Consider the following 19,666-nt stretch of genomic DNA (forward strand, 5'->3'; position numbering starts at 1 on the left):
TGTGGCTTGTCAACATGCATTTTTGCAAATTCCAGTCTCGCTTTTTTATGATTTTTTTTTTCAGCAGTGGTGTCCTCCTTGGTCGTCTCCCCGAAGAAAAGAACACTGTCCCTACGGTGAAACATGGAGAAGGCTCAGTAATGTTTTGGGGCTGCTTTGCTGCATCTGGCACTGGGTGTCTTGAATGTGTCCAAGGTAAAATTAAATCTGTAGACTATCAAGGCATTCTGGAGAGAAATGTGCTGCCTGGTGTCAGAAAGCTTGGTCTCAGTCGCAGGTCATGGGTCTTCCAACAGGACAACGATCCAAAACACACAGCCAAAAACACCCAAGAATGGCTGAGAGAAAAGCGTTGGACTATTCTAAAGTGGCCTTCCATGAGCCCGGATCTGAATCCCATTGAACATCTGTGGAAGGAGCTGAAACATACCATTTGGAGAAGACACCCATCAAACCTGAGACAACTGGAGCAGTTTGCTCATGAGTAGTGGGCCAAAATACCTGTTGACAGCTGCAGAACGCTCATTGACAAATACAGAAATCGCTTCATTGCAGTGATTGCCTCAAAAGGTTGTGCAACAAAATATTAAGTTATGGGTACCATCATTTTTGTCCAGGCCTGTTTCATTAAATAATTATGTTAATCAGCAATTCAAAAGTGATGGCTGATTTTGATTATTTAATTTTCAATAACTTTTTAATTATTGTTACTTTTTTAAGTTTCAATTGATTTCAGTGAGAATTGTGGGTTTTTCCTTCTTTAACTGAGGGGTACCAACAATTTTGTCTACGTGTGTATATATATATATATATATATATATATATATATATATATATATATATATATATATATATATATATATATATATATATATATATATATATATATATAAAATTACATTTATTTCATGACACCCTGACTGACACCCTGGCCACCCGATAGAACATTTTTGGACTTCACCCCTTCATCTTCTACAAACTAAAATGCTGTAGTTTTATTGTTTTTGTTACAGCAGACAAAATAGCATTATCTGTACCGTGCAATAAACTGAAATGGCCTAGCTATTTCCTCTGTTCCTGTTACATTTTGCAGTTTAATTAAATTAACAAATGCTTCCATTCCTTGGATGTGCAAGCTGGTTTCTATCTGGTTTAAGAGAATTATAAACAAATATTCTCTCTTCTGAGGGCTTAACCGTGGAGCTGCCTCAAACAGACTTTCAGAAGTTCACACCGAGCGACTCGGGGCCCAAATCTGGAGCGAGACGCGAGTTTGCCGAGTGAAGCTGAGTGATGGTGGGGAGCGAGGTCTTCTGACGCTGGATCAAAGATGAGTGGGAGGTCAAAGTGTACAGCTGGGGGTTGGGAGGCAGAAAACAGAGAAGCCGAGAGAGCAGCATGTCACTCACAAAGCCCATTTTTAGACACAGCTGTCTGGATATCACTCAGGAATTAAGAGATATTCATTTACATATGTTCAGGGTGTCAGTGTGGACTCATTTGGCACCATGCAAAGGTTGTAATTTTGCACTCAGTGAGGGAGAAGAGCATCGGGTTATTTTATCACTAAAGCTCCGGTGTCAGCCTGGCAAGCCAACAAATTAGCCCTCCAGGATGAGATGAGGAATCTTTCATATTACGGCTAATCGTGACAAATGAGAGCAGCTGATAGGTACCAGGCATGTGTGAGGCTATTAGAATGTGACACATAGTCACACTCATTCAAATCATCAACTTGTTGTCCCCTCCATCCCTGCCCCCGGCTTTATAAACAAATTGAAGACACACCCCTGGAATAGCTAAATTTAAAGTACCGGAATTCCCCAAATATAGGACGTACCTGTTTATAAGACGCACTCTTAATTTTGTCAAATTTTGGTATTTTCGATGTTACCGTTATCAAAGGTATCGCAACTTACAAGTGACCAGTTGCCACGCATGAACGAAATAGTTAGCTAAGCACTTCATTGACAGGATGTAAAACACTTTACTTGCGTCTGCGTTAGCATTAGCTTCTGACTTTGTCATACCACTACACAGCGCAGGTAAATCTGGGCCATTCCCAGACATTCAGCTTTGGTCTCTGTTATATTAATAACAATTAGTCTTGTAGGCTATTTCTTTTGAAATTTACTTTATTTCCAGCTCAGCAGTTAGCACACAACGCTTCTGTATTTAGTGTAGACATCATGATGTTGTGATATCTTTTTAGTGAGCTTCTAACTTCCTCTGTCATTTATATCATTACATGGGTGCTATCCAGTGTTCAAAATATATATAATAAAATATTAATATATATATATATATATATATATATATATATATATATATATATATATATATATATATATATATATATATATATATATATATATGTGTGTGTATTTTGGGCTTGACAGGCACTAAATTGATTAAGTACTAAAGTCATCAGTAACTTTAGGTATTGAACATCTGGACTCGTAAAAAAATAAATAAATAATAAAATAACAGAAAAATATGTCTTGGGAATTTAAACAAGTTAAGGACATGGTGAGGGCCAAAAAAATTAGACACTATACTCAATACTAATAGCAATTCAGGATTTAGAAAGCGAGTCCAAGCTCTATTTATTGTATTGTTATAGCTTGATGACACTATACGATTACTACATATTAAAATCTGAAAATATTTTTTGTGTTGCATAAAGTAAGTGTGTTTATGTCTGCAACAGTGGTTAAAAAATTTTTAGATTGCAAGACTGTTTTTGTCACTCAAGGTGCTATTTCTTTGAAAATGTATAGCAATTATTATCACATCCCAATTTTTACCCATACAAAAAAGTGGTTATTGGCATAACTCTTTAAAAGCCAAAGGTGAACGAGCTGATGGTAAGTGGTTTTGGAGGTGGGTTGTTGTTCATTGCGGAAGGACTTCCTGAACCAATAATTTGCAAGTTCAAGACTCTCTGCAGTTGAAAATATGGACATTTTTGACTGTAGAGAGCTCGGAGCTAGGGTACTTCACTTTTTGAAAAGTGTGAAGCACCCTCGAGCAAGGCACTGAACTCCTGACATCTCTTCTTACAGTAAAATAAATGCAGTATTATTGAAGTTATCTGCTTTTTTTAAATATTGGAATTAGAGGTCATTCAATGCTCTCCACTCATTAGTCCTTCCTTGTGTTGTGAATGCGTTCTGGTTGATTTGCATTTTCCCCAGGTATTGCTGTCATATTTCCTTCTGTTTATCCGGATGCTTCCATAAATAAAAGTCAGCTCTCTCTGCCATCTTAATTTCCAATTTTCCACGAGGCGACTCGTTTTGGCAACCTGGAGCTGTAAGCTTCCTACACCGGAATACGAGTAGGCTTAGGGACGGGGGCGGGGGGGGGATGTGAACCTTTTTTTTTTTCCTTGCTCATTAATGACGTTGCCCAGGATGGTAGCATGAAGATAAAAGATAGAAGGTGATCCAACTTTATAGGTCCTTGTAAAGATGGCCTTTGTGTGTTCATTAAACAATATTTGCGGGGGAAAGTGTGTGATTTCCTTCTTATTGATACAGTAATTATTGTTTTTTATGACATGATCAACATTTATAAATGTTAGTGCTGTTTATGTGATCATGTAAAAGTGAAACCAATTGCAGACAAAAGGTGAGCACTCAATAAAGTTGCAGAATTTTTCCATGTGAATTGAGTGCCGTTTCCTATCTAATGATTTGTTTGGGATGCCCCGACAGATCATCCCTCTGGCATCACTTTGTCATTACTTTCAATTATCTTGTGACTTGGGGGCATTTCATGTAGTTAACAAAGAAATATGCAATGCCCGTTGAATATTAGGTTATTATTTTTGGTTGCATTTACCAGCTAGATTTGTATATACCGTATTTTTTGTACAATAACCCGCACCACCAGCAAAATGGAGCAAAAAAGATAAGCCACAACCGAACTATAAACCACAGGTCATGACATCATATATTTACACAAAGAGATGGTATATGGAAAAAATAAATAAATTATTTGCCTGCGCACACCAACATCTGATCTTCAACAGACTGAACATGCCTGCATGTTTAGCACCAATATATTTATTGCAAAGGCTGTATATTTTCAACATTTTCAGTTAAATATCAGTTCAAACTCATAATCGATACTCCGGTATCTTCTTCTTCTGTCTCCCTTTTTTAATTTATAGATTATTCTAATGCGCAAATAAACACCGTATTCAATTCATACATAATGTTTTTTATTTTATTTCTGTTAGAATAATTATTGTTAGAATAGTTATAGATATAGTGATTATACATTTGCTACAAAACATTAATGCTCGCAATGAAGAAATGCTTTTCTGCGTGAATGAATAAACACATACTGAATGATAATAATGAATGAATAAACTGCTGATGTACTGCTAGGTATGTTGATGGTACGCTGGGAGAATGAGTGCACTGTTTGTGGGAAAAGAACTGTCTCGTCATTGTTTTCTTTCAAGCAGAAGGAAGGCCGCTCAAGCCTGCCAGTCGGAGCGTTCCCACACCTGTGACTCTTATCGATGTTTTTGCTATGCATTATCAGAATGTTTCGCTACGTATTTTTTCATACATGCATTAGTTTCTCACCCACATGCTCACACATAGAAGGACAAGTACACAAGGTCCCGGCCATAGACTTGCGTTTTTCCCTGCCCCTTGAGGGCCGGGACCTTCATGTAGTTAGGGATCTCTGTAACAAATAAAAGTAAGGGGAGTCGGAGAGATTGGCAGAGCGCAGTAGAATTGTCCTTGGCCGGTTCCTCTTCGCTCCCCTCATGCATGAGTTGGGAAAATTGCCTTGTCTCCTTTTTTGTGTACAATTTCTTACAAATGTCTGACAAATGAACCTGACAATTTCATACAAACTTGTTAAAACGCTTATTGAGCACAGCAACTGATAAAAATTTGTTCCATAAATTGATACCTTTAACAGATACACAAATTTGCTCTACCAGTGGATTGGCTCCAGGTGGGTAGCAAAAAAAAAAAAAAAAAAAAAAAAAGCTGCACTGGACTATAAACCAGAGGGCTCAAATCATGAGAAAAAAGTTATGGATTATAGTCCAAAAAATACAGTAAATATGATAATATAAATTATTTGCATAACATTGAATTACAGACCCTTGCATTCTGTAAAATCCAGACTCACTGATAAAAATATGACTCTCCATAAAGGATTATTATGTAGGGTTAAAATATTACAAGGTGTAAAACTCTAAGTGTGTGAAGATATAGTGGAAAAGCTGAGAGCGAGACAGTGTGATGCTGTTAAAATGACTGACAAGGCCCAGCAGAACCACTGCATAAGATATATCACCCTCCTTGAGAAAATGTGTCATTTTGTGGCAAATATGTTTAATAATAACTCTGCGATTTTATTTGAAGGTTTGAAGCAAAATGTAAAATCTCATGTTGATTTCTGTCACGATGGTCCTTAAAGAATCATGCCAGATTCGTTTTTCTCCCCTATTCCAAAAAAACATTTATTTGCTATACTACCCTAATGAGACCCTCTCCCTCGTTGCTATGGTAACTGTCACAAAAGTGTCAAGTTTCTACTCTTTCGGAAAAGAGAACAGCATCATGTATCCGTGAAACACATTTTCAAACAAGCGTAATGTTAGTCTCTAAGGTGAATCTTTTTTTTCTTTGTTTTTTGTTTTTCGTGACTTCACCCACTTTTTTTGCCTTCACCATCAAAAGACACACACACACACACACACTCTTTGTCAAAGAGCGCAGACGCATCGACTGATAAATAAATAAAGGCGAATAAACTGCAGAGTGAGAACTGCTAACAATGTGGTTGACTTTCAACTGTGATACGTTTAGCTTACACAGCAGAACGTGACTGTTAAATGATTCACTTCAGATGCGACGACATAAAGCGCTTTGTTTTCAAAGCAAGAAAAACAACAAAAAATAAAACTTCTTTTGTTAGTTACTGCAGCAAAATTCCAAGCAGCGGTATTGGCTGATTATTTTCGCCTACCTCTGTCAATGTAATTCTGCTTTCCATTCAGGCATAAAATAACATATTTTCAAGATCCAGCACACCTCTGACTCATAAGGAATATGTTTTTTTTTTTTTTTTTTAAAGAAAATAGAGTGCTGTGACAACCTTCGGTGACATTGTGCCATCACAAGAAAGTCACTTGCTCAACAGGGTGGGAAGTCAGCAAACAGGACACAGATTTAGAAAAGAGACTTAAAAGAGAAAACTTGGTGACGGCCGCATACAAACTTACTTTCCAACAGGAAAGGCCCCGCATAGAAAAATGTCAAAACACAGGCCATCAGAATTCTACCAAAGCTTGCTTATATTATTCAATCATCACCTTTTCTCTCATCAGACTTTTCCCATGAATGTCCTTTTTTGCTTTGCGCTCATTTTGGTCACTGAACCATGCGAGACAGTCCCTTTATGACAAGCTGAACCAGACATCTATCATGCGGCGCTTGCTCGGCATGCCTCCCATAGAGTGACAGGTGATGCAGATGCACAATTCCCTGAGATGTAGAATTTGGAGCGGTGCGGCACACTGCTGGCAAAAACACCATGGACAGGAAAGGGAGCATAGCCGCACGCTGCATTTATTTATGAAACACGACAGGACAACAAGCACAATGAGCGGAGGATCGCCTGAACATGGCGAGGGAATAAAAACCTAGAGTGAGCGGCATATCCTGCTGAGTAAATAATGACCTGTCTATTGCTACAGCGGATCCCCAGTGGTTAAACAATGTTGGTTGAAATTTTTTTTAAGGAGTTTGAATCTTAAAAAAAGAAAAAAAATGCCTCCTAGGGTCAAACTGTGGTCATTATCATTGACATTCAAGTGTAAAACAAAAGTCAAGTGCTCCTGTTATGGTATGCTGTTCTTGTGATGTAACTCAGTGTTATTCTTCCGCAAAACAGTGGTACAGAGTGGTATTTGAACCAAATAGTTCCATTTTGGTGTCTTCACATTCTCCCTATCCCCCTCTGATCATCCATATGGTCATTGGGAAATTTCAGATGGCAATGTGGCAACAACTTGGCAACATTAAAATTGCTGTAACTTCCTCAATTTTTGCGCTACTACCGCGTATTATGGATCATTGTTAAGGGAATTTTCTGTAGAATTACTATCTATCTATCTATCTATCTATCTATCTATCTATCTATCTATCTATCTATCTATCTATCTATCTATCTATCTATCTATCTATCTATCTATCTATCTATATCTATCTGTTTATCTGTCTGTCTAGCTATTGGAGGGAAAAGTATTTCGGGAACAGCATGCGTGTTAATTAAATAGTTATGGTGATCCTTTATGCATAGTAATCAAATTGAATGAAGTTAATCAGTAATGTGTGGAATCAAATAAACAATTCAAGCACTCAGAATGAATGAATTTCAACTATGTTGTATGTGATTTATGTTTTTGTAATACTTTTAAACTTGTGGTAAATGCAAGTGGGTCAGACGCAAAATGGAACAGTTGTGTAACTGGAATTCACATTGCATGATTACAGGGTGTTGTTGATTGCTGTCATTTTTATAACCAAGGTTATTGAAGATGGCTGTTATTGTTTGTACATTAAAGTTGGTGAAGAGCTGATGTTGAGCTGGTGTTTTTGCTAAGAGCTGATGTTTTTGTTAGCAGAAGTGTTTGCTAAGAGCACAGTAAACAGGGGTTGTTGAAGATGGTGAGAACGGAAAAGGGAGATGGGGGGGCTCTTGGGCTGTGTTTACACGATGTTTGCACAGAGTGCGAAGGCCAGTCCAGGTCGACCTGAGCGAGTCGCCTTGAATGATGGAATCAAACCAGATGGTGTCATATCAAGTGTTTTTCTTAAGAATTCTATCCCAAATCCCCAGAGGGGAATGTACTCACAAATTGTAACAATATAATCTTGGGCTGAATTGTCTCAGTGTGTTTTTTCTTCCCAACTTGTTAGTGAGTCGGTAGCTTCGCGGTCAAGAAAACGCCCCGAATTCGGTCTTTGTACTTAATGGACTTTAGCGATGAAGCTCGTCTGAAATTGCAATCAAGACTGAGTGTCTTCTTCATTGTATGTAAATGTACTTTATACTTTAATGTTTATTAATTATCTCTTATATTAAATATCTTTTATAATAATTACCTTTTACAGGAGATGAAACAAACACGCAAGAATCTATCTAATGTGTTTGTATGTGTGACGTGAGATGTGTTTTCACAGAATCTGGCTGACGTCTGTTGAAAATGTTGATATTCTGTACATATACTTTATGTACAATGTATGTACATATACTATATTTGTACACATAGAAACATGCCCATTCATCACTGAAACTATGTGAATGAGTGATTAGCAGTTGTCTAAATCAAAAACTACATAACGATCATGCAGAACCCCCCCACCACCCCCTCAACAATAAAAAATCAAAAACTGAAAAATATAAATCCCTTATTGTGCAGTATTGATGGAGGTCCCCATAGTGCCACCTGAGTCTGAGCTCTTTCAATGTTGCTGATTTATCCAAGCAGCTGGCCAAGGTTACCTTATGGCATCATCTGCTGTTTTGTGTCTGAGTGTGTATGTTGAGAGGGTGGATGAACAACCTCCAAAAGGTGCAGTGTTGTCAGAGGTGAGCAGTCAGACCTTGTTGTCCTAGCGGGGAGAGAGTGCAGGAGGAAGGAGGCTAAGACGGGCCAACGTCTGCCTGCGGGCGGAAGGCCACAAAGCAGGTGAAAGGTAAGAGGAAGTGAAGCGAGAGAGGTGAGTTGGGGGGCTAACGGCTGACTCAGAAAGCCTTTAGCATCTCATCCTCCCCTTCTTCTTCCCCTCTCCCTCCTTAAATGCCTGTGGCAACTAGTAAACATACGCATAATGTACGTATATGAAAAACGAACTCAAATACAGTAACACATCCTCTTAAAGTGAACTATTATTGCATCCAGCCAGAAATACTGGTTGTTTCAGCTTAATATTTATTGCTGGAAAATTCAGAGGTCGGCATCTCCTCAGAATATATATATATATATATATATATATATATATATATATATATATATATATATATATATATATATATATATATATATATATATATATATATATATATTTTCCCCTCCCTTTTTCTGCATTTCACTGGCATTTTTATATGGGGAATGTTGAAGTCATTGAAAGTGTTTTTGTTTACTGACCTTTATTTTATCATTGATGCATCCAATGCAAAATGTCTGAAAAAGTGAAAAAGTACATCATAACATTCTTCAGCATCTTACTACATATATTAAGATGCTAAATGTAGATTTATACAGTAGAACTCTTTTACAACGAAATCATATTTGCAACCAGAAATTTTTCACAACAGGGGACTTTTCACTAAAGCAAATCTATGTCTTGGACGTAAACATACAAAACGTGTTATGCAATCTACAATCTGACTGAAATTGAAAACAAAACCATCCAACATTAAAGAAAAGAAGAAATTGCCAAATCTACAATAAGCATTCATTTTTATACTACATCAATCTCTTGCATGTCTTTCACTTTGCTTCATCCATCTTTCACCTTTATTACTTTTATCATGTCTTCAAGTGTTACGCTTGATTTAAGATTTACGCGTTAGCGAGCTCCACGTGTCAAATGGCGTTACTTCAGCAACCGCCCCCTCTGCGAGGAGTCCACATGGAACAGATTTCCCACGAAGCGTATCTTCCGGAATTTTTTTACGAACGGAAAATATGGTGGACTTATTCTTGCTTATGGAAGTTCCCCGGCACAAACACCTTCATGATTCGTATGAAAAGGAATACCTTAATCTAAATACCATAAAAAAATCTAGGCTAGCACCACGTTAGGGAGAGATGAGGAGTCTGTTTAAAAACACTTGGAAGAATTTAGATCATTTGAATCTACTGTACTAGGATTCTCTAACTCTATTGCAAAGAAGTGTTGTTTGCATGCTGTAAAGTGCATTTACTGTCACCTAGAGTATGAGAGAATATCGTCTGACAGTGGGGGAAAGCCGCTCCGAGTATTAAGTGCTGCAAAACACATGCTGGCGCGTCGAGTATATACGAAGCTCGACTTTTGCTGCAGGCTTTTGTTCGCTATCGTGAATTTCAGTTTTTTTTCACACTGTATATATATAAATTGGTTGTATAAATATCTGAGTTATCATGTTCCACAAAGCTGTCAAGTCACACCTGGCACGCTGCCTCCTGGGACATTAAAGACATTTTAACGCAAAGTGTAGCCCCTTAAGTGCCCCTGATCACCCTCGTGGGTCACAAGCAATCCACCAAGGCCACCATATGTTTAATTGAAAAGACAAGGTTTACCATCGACAACATCCCCTGCAGCATTCACTCCTCCATTTCAATGAGCCGCATCTCATCTTTGGTGTGAAAGGAGAGTGACGGAATTTCAAATGGCAAGCATAATTATGGCGCGCTCGTCCCTCTGACAGAAAATCAGTAGCCCACTCCTTCAGGTGGGACAAGATCAGCCGACTGGAGCTGATTAGAGGACATCAGGGGAAAGAATACACCTTTCACAACATTGACACTCATTATTAGCATAACTGCTCTCGGCGATTCACGTCACTCTGTTAGCTATTGGCATTCGACGGAATATATGCTTGCCGTGATAGGCAAAATGGATATATTTTTAGTCAAGCACTCTCATTATGCTGAAGGTTTAGTTTAAAAGACATACGCAAAAAAATAAATAAATAAACGTTATCTGGGACCTATTTTAAAATGATCAAAATGTAGAAGACAATTTACAGTTTGTTTATTGTCTTGTTGAAACCAGTCTGTTCAATAGGCATCCCTGACTCACACAATGTGCTTCGTCACACTGTCAGCAACATCCCCGCACTTTAGGAAACGGTATAAAACTTATGCAACATAGAGCTACCGCTGCAAATTTCCACTTTTATGCTCATTTATTTGGGATGAAACAAATATTAGATATGAAAAGAAGATAAAACCTTAAATTGAAAAGATTATCACGTTGACCTTGTAAAATCTTCCATCCCAGTTATACAAGCAGCGCATATCTCTGTAAGTCCTCCAATGTTAATGTCTTATATTAAAAAAAATCGAAACAAAGTTGTTTTGAACCATTAAAATGTCGTCAAAATGTATTTTCTTTATGTAACCAAATGGTCACCACAAGGCCATATATATATATATATATATATATATATATATATATATATATATATATATATATATATATATATATATATATATATATATATATATATATATATATATATATATATATATATATATATATCACCACAAGGCCATATATATATATATATATATATATATATATATATATATATATATATATATATATATATATATATATATATATATATATATATATATATATATATATATATATATATATATATATATATATATATGGCCTTGTGGTGACCATTTGGTTACATAAAGAAAATCAGAAAGCGCTTCTGTACGAAAGACTCATTTTGATATTCGCAACAGGCAAAGTTCAGCCAGCTTGTCGCATGTTCCCTGTCAGTCTTTACAGTCGAGCTAGTGAGGAGGTGAGAGCGAGTAAGAGAGATGCGTTACGCAGCACCGTTCACTTAATTAAGATTTATTAGCCGCTGACAAGTTTGTTTGAAGTTGAAGCAGTGTGTGTGTGTGTGAATGTGTGTGTGTGTGTGTGTGCGTGTGTGTGTGTGTGTGTGTGTGTGTTTACCCGGTGTGCGTCCATGATAGGTGAGTTGTCACCCATGCGTGAGTTACTTTTCCAAATGTAAACGTGCTTATGAACGAACGTTAGCATTAGCTCACGCTTTGCTAAGCTAGAGAGCTCGGTAGTAAACAAGTTTGGTTGGTATGAATGTCTCTGTTTAGCTGGTAATTTTGCCTTATTTCTCTGTTTTACAGAAATCACGCTCACACAGATATTGTATCAGCCTTTCACAGAGTTGGTGGCGCCCCTAGCTTCAGGGAAATAGAAATTTGAACCCCCAATTCTGTCGTGACAGTCCATCTAAAGCTATCAACACACTCAATCGAGTACACAGGTGAAGTACATGATCGCCTGATTACTTTATATATATCTGTATAGCACATAGATGGATGGATGGATGGATGGATGGATGGATGGATGGATGGATGGATGGATGGATGGATGGATGGATGGATGGATGGATGGATGGATGGATGGATAGATAGATAGATAGATAGATAGATAGATAGATAGATAGATAGATAGATAGATAGATAGATAGATAGATAGATAGATAGATAGATAGATAGATAGATAGATAGCCCTTTATCAAATCTCTAAGTGTTCTGATTTTCTGTTAGAATATCTGTGGCGTTTTGGGTAAGAGGTTAGCACTGCCATGATGCTAACTGAATGTAACAAAGCTTCTTCTTCTGGAACGTAGCAGTCAAGATTACAGCAAATTCGCTTTTTAAGTTTATTTGTTCAACTACTTTATGCACAGATAAGACATTGGCAGCACTAAAACAAATGCTCCACTGAATATCTTTTGTTATTTTGTCCCCAAAAACAAACAAAGCGCCCCCTTCACACAAAGCCACTAATTGGATGCTCCTTTTCAAGCCCATATCCCCACAGAGTTCACAGAAGGCCTTGGATACTTAAGACAAACACACATGGTGCTGATATAGTTTCTTTTACACACGCTGCACAAGGACAAACAGTGAATTCTGTCTGCATCATTGACGAGCATGAAGGCGATAACTTTTTTTCAACGCCTTGAGTATGACTGAGTCAAAGCAGCGCTCCGTATATCACATACAAGTGCCATGATTGCTAGTTGCTCAACAAAAAGTGTCAACTGAAAGTGTTATAATAATAATAATAATGATAATAAAATATATAACTGGCATGATTTTGTGAGGTCGAGGCTGCAGAGATCTTAAGAATATGTTAGGGTTTGACATAATAATCAGAAGCTGTCAGATGATGACATAATGACAGTTGTGTACACCTCCGGCGCAGACAAATGCTCAAATCTATAAATGAGCTCAAGTCAGACTTACAAAGCCACTTGTTTCTCTGGTTATAAATAATGCCAGGCATGAGTCGAAAAATCAAGCTTTGTAGTTGTTGTTTTGTGTTGTTTTCATACCTTATTGTTAGCATGTTGCGTCAACATGGAGGGCGAGTTGTTGCTAGGAGCCATGAACGGAAATGTCAGGCGCCACAGCAAGTGATGGGATTTGACAGATGGCATCAAAGCATCATTAAAGCTGCACCTGCTGCAGATGAAGTTTGCTCTTTTGCAAGGGCTTCGGCACTGAGGGAAGCCCGCTGAGGGACATGGAGGGATTAACTGACCCCTAACCTGGGCTTGACTTCCACACATATTTAGAAATGACATTGAAGCCCAGATTGCCACTGAGTGGGAGTTAATTGATGCCACTACTGTCATTACTGATCAAAATTCCTCTTGGGGGAGCTGTGATAATTAGTTCTTTATTTTACAAATAAACAATAGGGCAAAAGATTATTCACAAGGCATTTAGTGCACTACTTATGCAAGGTATATAAAAAAAAAAAGAATGGAAAAACAATTCATTGAAAAAACAGAAAAATATAAAATCTGTTGTGATGTGTTTTCACGAAATTAGGCTTCTGTCTCAGAAAATAAAACTTGAGATATTTTTATTTTTTATGTTTTACTTGAGACATATTCTAATTCCACTCTTAATTCCTATTAAAATAGTATATGATACGTGGAGATAGCTAAAAATAAAAACACACATTTACAGCAGTTTGAATCTTGCAGCATTTTGCAGCAGTTAATCTGAAGGTCAATCCAACCATAAGTGAACATAAGTGAAGTGATTGACTGCCATTGTGTTTGACATAACCCAGTGTTTCTGAATTGATGGAAGTGCGCGAGGGGGGGGTCCAGGGAAAAGGATTTGTTGTTGCCATGTAAAGTGTAAAAGTGTAATTCTAATAAAATAAGGATTGGCATTTCTTTTTTTTTGTTTAAATCAATTTATTGCACTTGTTTTGTTTTTTTTGTTTGTTTGTTTGTTTTTGCTTGGACAAAACTTTAACATGTATAAATGCAGTAAAAAAAAAAGCAGTTGACAGTTGTTGAAAGTTTTTTAAACGGCGTTTTCCTTGTGTCAATGTTAAAATGGATGTAGCTTTACGTGTACTTATATACAAGCTTTATAGATACTGTAATAATCTTTATGGTCGCCGTGACGGGTCGCAAAACGTTGTCTCTTTCCTGGGGAGTTTCTTGAGGGTTGTCAGTCCAATGAATTCGATAAAGGTTGTGCGATATGCATTTTTTTTTTTTATATATACTATATGAGTTTGCTTATGCCACAGAAGTAAATCAAGTTTAGCCCATCACATAAATGCAAAGCACCGAGCTCCAACTGTCTTGTAATTGCAGAGGCCAAATGAGATTTGTATTAATCTCCTGTTTGAATTTTCAATTAAAATGTTAATGCAAGTGTTTCTTTAATTGTTGTGTGTATGTATTTACATGTTGGCTATCAAAAGGCAGTTTGGAAATATCCTATTTGAAAAGTTATTGTTTATCCGTTCAATCCTATTAAATCGTTACCTATCTTTTCTTTGACTAGCTCAAAGACAAGTCATGCTGTATATTAGCTGTATTAAAAGACTGCGCGCAATTAAAATTATGCTGAAGCTGTTACTGGAAGTAAACAGTACATTATGCTGCTTAAAGGAGAAAAAACCTCATTAAACTAATGTATTCCGGGGGTATTTAAATTAACATTTTACGTTTAATGGTATAGTTTTTTTTACGGCGTCTTCTGCATCTTTAGAGTCTCACATCAAACCGTTTCATGCCCGACTGCAACTTCAGCCCACTGTTAAACATAGACATTAATCTATAATAGTGTTCACCTTGAGGTTGTCATTAAGTTTGATGGCACATCTGTAAGGATGTAAAACAAGTTGATAACGAGGACGTTTTAAAGAACTGCAGCCCCCTATGGCTTGGACACTACTTTTACTCAGGGGCAAAATAAGACGCAGGACAAAAATAAAAACGTATGCGTGGTTCAAGCTAAAGTTAAGGGCAAATCAAGGTTATGTGCTAAAGACAACTTATTTATACTGCAAATAATGCTTTTGATAAATGGCTACAAGGTAAGAAAAAAGACCAAGGCCAACTTTTTAGAAAGAAATCCTGGATCCTGCCCATCTGTGCAGATTTCAAACATATATTGTGCCATAATACAAACTGAAAATGCTGGTCAACTTATTGTATCAAGTACATTAATATTAATCCAGTATTTTTTTTGCTAAATTTACCGTGTCAGGTTCACCTGTCAGACATTTGTGAGAAAATATACACAAAAAGGAGAAAATGTATTCCTTTTCAGCTCAGGCATGAAGAGAACGGAGAAGGACTGCATGAGCACAATTCTACCACACTTTAAAGGAGCCTCTCCAAATACTTTTTTTTATTTGCTTCAGAAGTGTCTAATTACATCAAGGTTCCAACCTTAGGAAGAAAAAAATCATGGCCGGAACCCAGTGTAACTGTCATTGTGTGCGTGTGCGTGGGTCTTTGTGTGTGTGTGAATGATTAGTTTATGTGTAGCAAAGCATTCTGTGTCAAGACATTCTGCAAGATATTTCGTAGAAAACAAATGAAATGATATCTGTCTGTCTGCCGTTGAGCTTGAGCAAGGGTGGTCAGGGCTGTCCTTCCCACAGCAAAATTCGAGACAACAACCTTATCATAGCAAGCATTGTTTCATTGCAAGCAGTGCATCCATTCTCACGGCAAAGCATTCCTTCATCGCAAGCAGTATATTGATTGTAGTAAATTCATAGTGACTATTTTTACTACTGTTCCCACATGCAGATGCCTTTTTTGCTCTAATTCTAAAGTATTTTAAAATTTTAGCACATAGCTACTTGCGTAAAAACGTTCATCTCTGATATTCGGTGTAATAATCCAATATCAAGTTCATATGAAAGGAGTGATTATCACCTTGGGCCTAAGCATAGTCGTTTTTAGTCTCCATTTTTACATTTATTCGTGTCATATGTAACTGTCACCCCAGGCTACAGCCTGAGCAAGAGGTGACAGTTGAGCTTCAAAACAACGACAGGCAATGTACTGAGTTTGAGAGATTAACAATGGCTTTAATGTGTCAGTGAGGCGAAAAAAGATGGGAAATGAAGAGCAAATGCGTTTTCTACTGTGGACTCAGCATCTTTTACTTTCCAGTTCTTCCATTTTACATCCAAAATGCATTCGGGACTTTCACAAGTCTCAAGGTTTCAAGATTTTTTTTGTCATCAAATAAATTTAATTCATGCACTTGCATATGAATAAAATATTCAAATTTGGCCTCATATAAATGTGAATAAAAATGACAGTGCCTCCAGTCAAGGCAGTACTAGTCGATCTGCAGATATTATTTAGCCTGACCGTAATCATTTTATCACCGCACCGATTATGTGGTAATGAGGGCCTACATCATGGCGAACATGTCATCTTCCGTTCGCGCGCGCACACACACACACATTGCACACACAGAGAAGCAATAAGACGGAAGTGGTGAACAGTAATGCGTGGCCTCTTTCATTTCACATGAAGGATGACTAGTTCTTCATTTTTCCCACACTGTAATATGTTAGAATACAGTGCCGCAGAGTCTTTTTCCCTTCCTCGTGAGCGACCACTTTTTCTGTATTAAAAACCATTAATATCACTCGGTACCTCTAATGGGTACGAATGGTATGAGAGGGGGTTATGCCTTTATAATAACTTCCATGAAAGAGGAGGGAGTCAGCTAATCTAGAATGCTTTTAAAAAGACTAAGCTCTTACTTATCCAGCAATGCAGGTGGGAAAAAATAAGAATCCACAACACGTATTCTTTAATGTTGCACATCATTTTGGATCATGTTCATATCTGCAAGGTACAAAATGTGCAGAAAGTGATTTAAGACATTTTGGGGAGCAGCACCATACTTCAAGTGCAAGTACCGTATTTCTCCGAGTACAAGTCGACCTCACTTATAAGTCGACCCCCCTCTTTTTTTTTACTTTCATTTCAATGAATTTTACAAAAACGTAAGTATAAGTCTGCCCCTGACTTTAGTGCTTACATTGATCGTGGCTGTCCAATTAAAACACACGCTGTGACTTACTAAGTACTTTTAGACGCTTTTCTTCATCGTATATCGAATAACATACTGTTGCGGTTATGGGTGGAGAGGGTGGGGGAGACTGTGAGGCAATGAACGCGTGCGTGGGAACGCAAATGCTGAAATAATGTTCCAACAATAAAATTATATGTTTTTTGGGGATGTTTTTATTACACAGTTGAATATTCATTTCTCTAAAAGTCATCATCTCTATCTGACACGCAAAATAGCTCATCTCATTTAACTCACGGACGTCCTCTACTTCCTCATTGGGTAGTCATCTTCAGACCTGTCCGATTTTTTTGAAATGGAGGTTTTCACAAATGATTTGCTGATTATCTTACTTGGGATGTTTTTTTACCTAAGTGACGGCTTGTTGTGAGATCAGAGTGTGGAACGTTGCCCTTTGCTGTTTCTCCCCCTACCTGCCGACATCCATGCCCGCATGTTCCGGCAAGCGTTATGATGGGCAACATTATGGCATTTATTTGCGCTCATGTTACTGTTAATTTTAGAGAGTTGTTATTTGCAATATATACTCGGAGTTGTAATGTAATTTTATGACAGTATAGTAACAAAATTACAGTAAGTTGATGCATTATAATTTCTTTCTCAAGTTAACTTCCTGACTAAACTTTCGCCATCTTGCCAGTTCTTCAACACCTTCTCGACATTATTGATGTTTTGCATCCCTGACAGTTTAGGGCACAGCAAAAACTGTTCAACCATGGCAAAAATGTTTTATATTATCAATAGTTCATAAATATTTTTGTTGATACTCCATAATGAGTATACAAGTATATACAGTCAATAAACAAGTTGTTTAAATACACTTATTGGCCCATTTTGTATCAAATTGGTGATTGATTATCTTTAAATTCGCTGATGGATGATGGTGATCGGCCCCAAAAATCTTGATTGTGTGAAATCTAGTTTTGATACATTTTTATTTTTTCCCCAAAGGTTATTTTTTTTTCAAATATTTTTTTTTTTTTTTAAAGTTGTGTCTGTTGAGTATTGTGAAATAAAGTAAACTTCATTTGTCAAATACTGTTTGACCCCATAAATGAAAAAAGAAAACATAATAACACTCCACTCCACTCCAATAAAATAGAATAATAGTTGTCTTTTTTAGTTTTACTACATTTTTAAAATTATTTTTATTTTACAAAAATCTGGCTAATCATAAAAAACAAAAAAAAAAGCCATCCATATTTTTATATGACCTATGTTCCTTAGGGTGTTGGTTCACAATCAGCCCAATCATAAAGGATTTAAGGCAATATAGACAAACAATTTTTCACACAATTTTCACAGTTTAATGTTCTTATCGTGTATATTTTAGGTTTGCTGAAAGGGAAAGTCCCAGACACACACAGGTGGAACTTGCAAACTTCACTCAAGAAGGCTGAAGCCAAATTTTGAGTCCCCGCTGGCCTCACCTTGTACAGCTGACACACAGCCACAGGTTGTGTCACAGTCATTTCAAATCAGACTGATTCTCAGCATCCCATCTTCACACTTTTGTGTGTGTTTGTTTTCAGTCTTTATCTCCAGACGCCAGCTTTCCAAATGGAAAAATGGGGGGCCTTCATCTGTGAGATGGAGCCAAATATCAAGGGAAGGTAAAATAGAGTGAACGCGTATCACTGTGAAGAGTTCCATGACTCTATTAAAAATGAGGGGAAAAAAAAAACCTCCATCCATCTCATTTCCCTGCCCGTTGAGGCCCTCGATGAATTTTCTGAATGACGCTTAGAGCGGCTTCCCTCTTCTCCATCCCCTCCCCTTCCCTTCCGCCGACCTCCTACTGTTACAATGTCCATAATAGGAGGGGCGGGATCTGAAAGCCATCAAATCCTCTGCAATGCTTTGATATGCAGTGGAGGGCGCACACACATTGATGAATTGATCAGTTCATATTCACAGATGTGTCCACGGTAAAGCAAATCACATTCATTACATGGACTAAACAGCATGACAAAAGTGATCTTTACAGATGTTGGGGTTTCTTACCATAGCCAAGTCTGTAAAGCTCTGGTTCTAAAAGTGGGGACAGAGGAAGAAGCCCGCACCATGTTGATGTGAATGCCCTGGCTTCTGGCTTAGGCAGATTACATACGGCCTGGTGATACAAGTTAGCTGAATGAAATTCGGCTAAAAACTCCAACGTAACACTAAAACACTAAAAGGAGCGTAACCAAGTGGATATAATATGACACGTAAAGAACAGAATATGGAAAATAATTAAGTAAAAATGAATTTGAAATGAAATTGACTTTCATTATAGTTAATGTAATTATTATAGTTTATTATGATGTTGTGTTAGGCCAGCAGAGAAGGCCTCGCTGGCCCTGACGGCCACCACTGGTGCCTTGTTTGGCTTTGTCTTTGTTTTTTGGCGCGGGCCTCTGGCCGCTGTTGATAGTGCATTTATTGGTGGTGAGCGGGCTTCAGTTGGAAGCAGTTGCAGTCGGTGAG

At 37.4% G+C, this 19,666-nt stretch overlaps 1 long non-coding RNA gene across 1 annotated transcript; it reads left to right on the forward strand.

The window, feature by feature from the left end:
• The first annotated feature begins 11,581 nt into the window (after positions 1-11,581).
• On the forward strand, positions 11,582-18,652 carry LOC148407714 (uncharacterized). Its single transcript, XR_015868689.1, has 3 exons — positions 11,582-11,758; positions 11,930-12,069; positions 18,531-18,652. It is a non-coding gene; the product is annotated as an uncharacterized LOC148407714 (long non-coding RNA).
• The last annotated feature ends 1,014 nt before the right edge of the window (positions 18,653-19,666 follow it).

Source organism: Hippichthys cyanospilos, chromosome 19 (assembly GCF_059441005.1).
Source record: "Hippichthys cyanospilos isolate Australia breed blue-spotted pipefish chromosome 19, RoL_Hcya_1.0, whole genome shotgun sequence".
Classification (NCBI taxonomy): Eukaryota; Metazoa; Chordata; class Actinopteri; order Syngnathiformes; family Syngnathidae; genus Hippichthys; species Hippichthys cyanospilos.